A 4,998-nucleotide genomic window follows, 5' to 3' on the forward strand; every position below is an offset into this window, starting at 1 on the left:
CCCTCTTCATACCCCCCCCCCCCGGTGCCCAGGACTCTGCTGGTTATCGCCTGTAGCAACATTGACCTGCGTCCAGAACAGAACGACCCGACGTGCCCAGAACGAGCTATTCCGACCCTTACCGACGATTTAATGACCTTCCCCCTCGACTTCCCACGGTACCCGACACTCTACTGGTCATTGCCTGTGCCAAGTTTGACCTGCGCCCAGAAGGTAACGATAATAGTGAACTTTTATGTTGATTATACTCAAAACGTTTGTTAAAAATTCCTTATTCTCAATCACTATGTTTGTAATCATTATTATTGACGCTATTGTAGTTATCCAATGTTCACGATTTAATTGTATTGACATATCCAGTGTCCCCGACCAGACCTGTGACCGCAAGACCCTTACACTGCTATAAAACAGAGAGTCTGTACTGACATTTCCCACGAAAGAGCAATGTTGCCATATTCTTATGTTTAGTGAATATTTTGTGAACCCCTTAAAATCACAGAGAGCCGAAGTCACTCTGCCTTCAGCATCGGCTCGGGCAACACCTCAAGCTCTCTCTAAGACCGCTTCGCCTCGCAGGCGTGGCAAGAGGCCTCGCTCCTCCATGGGCGTCTGTGCCACGCCTGTCCTCTGTACACCACCTACCATATTGCCGTGCAAATAAAAGTTCTTGAAACTGCGACAACTTCTTCAAGTACCAAAACCAGTCCCATACAAGAGAGAGAGGATAAGACCACCACTAGTACATTACACATATCAAGTGTAAAAGCTCACAAGACAACTATGAGTCACAACCACTACTCTAGTTTCACTGTGTGAGGCCGAGAAATAAAGCCTGAACTGTTTTTAGACTCTGATGCCTTCCCAAGGAATGTCAAAGTGTTCTTAAACAGAAACAAGTACAACCAGAGGATTTGACAAGACACCGCCGTTAACAAGACCGACGGTCAGATTACATATGTTAAAAATAGAACACATTAATGCACAATCTCTCCTTGGACATCTTGATGACATAGAAATGCTTATAATGGAGAGAAATCTTGATATATTATGTGTAAGTGAAACATGGCTTCACCGAGATATGTCAAGCGCTTTCATCAAAATACCAAATTTCAATGTTTATAGATGCGATGCAGGACGTGGTGGAGGAGTCAGCATATATGTACGAGATACTCTCAAAACAACTGAGATATCCGCTACAACTGCAAGGAGTGCAGATGTAGAGGATATTTAGGTTAACGTACAAAGCAATATGCTTCCGTCATTCATTGTAGGCGCAGCCTATAGGCATCCTCATGGTTCCTCTGAATATTTTGATTATATAGAAAAAGTTTTTAGGTAAATGATGCTTAAAAAGAAACCTCTTTTCATCCTGGGTGATTTAAATGATGATATGAATAAACCTAATGCAAAGTTATTTAAGATTATTTAAAAAAAAACAAATTAGAACAAATGGTCAACATACCTATAAGGGTCACAGAAAACACTTCATCATTAATTGATGTAATAATAACAGAGCTGACCTCATTCTCCATACAAACGTCATTCCATGCCATGTTGCCGATCACGAACTCATAACGGTGACGCTTAATTTAAAGAAATCAAAACGACCACCACTCAAAAAAAGTTTCCGAGAATTAAGCAACTACGACTCTCAGTCATTATGCCAACAAGCAATTGCTAAGGAAGGAACTCTTTTAGAAAATTTTGCAAACAGATAATGTAAACAAACAGGTAAATGTCTTTACGCCGTTGTTACTAAAACTGTTATATGTCCTCCTGCTCCATGGATAAACAACGACATCAAGAGAGAAATAACAGATAGAAATAGCGTTCATAAAGCTTTCAAAAATGACAGACACAACATGGGACTCCAGAAAACTACAAAAAAAGAGAAATGTCAAATTACATGTACAAGGAGCCAAAACTGATTATTTTAGAAATAAATTAACAAATTGTAAAAACGACTCTGCTAAAACATGGAAAATAGTTAAAACACTTTTACCAAACCAAAAACATCACAGAGATCATCTAAACACCAGAATTAGTGCAAAATTTTCTTCGCTAAAATTAGACATCTCACATACAAACAAATAAACACTTCTAGATCTCAGCAAAATGCAGGTATGATAAGGTCACTAGCAAATACTTTCAGACCACAACCTGTAAAAATAGAAACAGTAATCTTAACAATAAAACACTTGCGTGAAATTAAGGCTGTGGGAGCAGATGGCATTGCTTTTCGCTTTATTAGAGACAGTCTACCTGCAATAGTTTACTTTCTAACGGTAATCATTAACACATCTCTAGTCACTGGTAATTTCCCATCGCTTTGGAAACATGGCATAATAACACCAGTTTTCAAATCCGGAGACACAGACGCAGTCAGTAACTATCGCCCTATTACTATATTACCTATACTGTCTAAAGTTCTCGAAAAAATCGTAGCAATATTTCTGGAGACAAATGACCTTCTATCTAAATCACAACAGCAATCAAATAAACTTGCTAACACTGCGATTTATCCAAGGCTTTTGTAACAGAAGCCAATCATTCAAAATTCACAAGGAAATATAAACAAAGGCAACATTCACAAGGAAATATCAACAATCACTCAAAATTCACAAGGATATATCAACAATCACTCAAAATTCACAAGGAAATATCAACAAAACAGGTAGTATCTTTCGGTGTTCCACAAGGATCTATATTAGGCCCAATCCTATTTACAATATGCGTAAATGACCTAACACCCATAGCCCAAAATTGCTTTCTTGTTCAATACGCTGATGATTCACAATTTCTCCACAGTGATTCAGTAAACAACTTAGGTGAAGTGATTAAAAAGACCCATGATATATTTACACTAATAAAAGGATACTTTGACACAAATGGCCTCAAGATAAATCCAGATAAGACACAATGTATCTTCCTAGGTAGTCGCCAAAATTCCAGTAAACACCATCATAAATTATGAAGACAGCTACATAAGACCGAGCACTTCTGTAAAAAAAAAACTAGGCTTACATTAACAGATTCATGACGTTTGAGAACCATGTCGCCAACATCCATAGGAAAGTAATAGGCACACTAATTTACCTAAGCCACATAAAATACAAGATCCCTGCTGAAATTAGGATATCCGTAATACAAACACTAGTTCTCAGTATAATTAATTATTGTTCTAACATCTGGGGTACAGCAATCAAAGATCACATTCAGAAAATCCAAAAATTACAGAACTTTGCTGCGAGAGTAAATTGGCTAAAAGTACAAAACAAATGTAACTATGACACTTGCGTACTAATTCACAAAATAATCCTGTTTTGTTTACCCACAACCTGTGTCCAAACAAGACAGGTAAACTCTCTACACATCAAAAGATCACGTACAGATATAGGGGCACGGCAGACACTTACACATGAATCCATGATTTGGAACAAATTACCAAATAATATCAGAAATATCAGAAACTCTAATACATTCAAAAATAAATTTAAACAATATCTCTTAAATCACCAATGACATCAGGTTTCAATATATACGAATAGGCATGACTATGTACTGTCATTAATTCTATGGGTATCTTATATTTACATGCACTGTAAAATCCCTTTTTCTGTAAAAAGAATATCTCTTAAATCACCAATGACATCAGGTTTCAATATATACGAATAGGCATGACTATGTACTGTCATTAATTCTATGGGTATCTTATATTTACATGCACTGTAAAATCCCTTTCTCTGTAAAAAGAATATCTCTTAAATCACCAATGACATCAGGTTTCAATATATACGAATAGGCATGACTATGTACTGTCATTAATTCTATGGGTATCTTATATTTACATGCACTGTAAAATCCCTTTCTCTGTAAAAAGAATAACCTTTGTATTTTATGGAATAAAGTATTTTGAATTTGAATAATATAAAGGAGTACAGATGAGAGGGAGGGAGAGGGAGGAGGGTTTAAAAAGATGATAATCATTATTATCCATTATTTATTTATGGATTCATCCTCCAATCATTCTTTCTTTTTCTTTAATGAGTATATGTGTGATTGAGCTCTCTAATTCAAAACAAGTGCTTTAGAAATCCCTTTTATTTCCCTAACCAACAGAACAACATCCGGTAACTTGTGTGGTGGATTCAAGGATATGTTCTCTCGACCAATAAATCGGAGAACATCAATAATATTCACATTCTGAATAGGGCTTGTTATATCACCTTAGCGGATTTTTTATTGAATATATCTAAGATTCCTTCAATATAGTCACGCTCATTTGGTTTGAAGTAGATTTTCATGAGCGTTTTAACAGTATCACTACCATCATTGTTATATTTTCTAAAACAAAAAAAGGACTATTCAGTCGTCTCTGATTTTGATATAACAAATTCAGTTTCACTTCGTTAGGAAGGTTTATTTTTTTTTGAGCGCATATAAGCTTATGGAGGGCATGGTAAGTACCTGACTTCACCTTTACTTTCCATTATTCTTCGTCTTTTTCCTCCTCCTTCTCCTTCTTTTCCTCCTCCTCTTCCTCCTCCTCTTTTTCCTCCTCCTCTTCCTCCTCCTCTTTTTCCTCCTCCTCCCCCTCCACGTTGCCCGGTCACCTCTTCATTATATATATGAATATATATACTATATATATGTATACCATATATATATACCATATATATAATATACATATACTATATATATATATAGTATATATATATATTATATATATATATATATATATATGTATACCATATATATATAACATATATATATATATAATATATATACTATATATATATAGTATATATATATCATATATATGGTGTATACATATATGGTATACATATATATAGTATATATATTCATATGTGTATATAGTATATATATACTATATATATGTATATAGACAAACACACAATATTTTCGTGTACATATATAATAAATTGTGCATATATATAGTATACCTATATATATAGATATATAGTATGTTTATATGCA

Source organism: Penaeus chinensis, chromosome 17 (genome assembly GCF_019202785.1).
Source record: "Penaeus chinensis breed Huanghai No. 1 chromosome 17, ASM1920278v2, whole genome shotgun sequence".
NCBI classification, from domain to species: domain Eukaryota; kingdom Metazoa; phylum Arthropoda; class Malacostraca; order Decapoda; family Penaeidae; genus Penaeus; species Penaeus chinensis.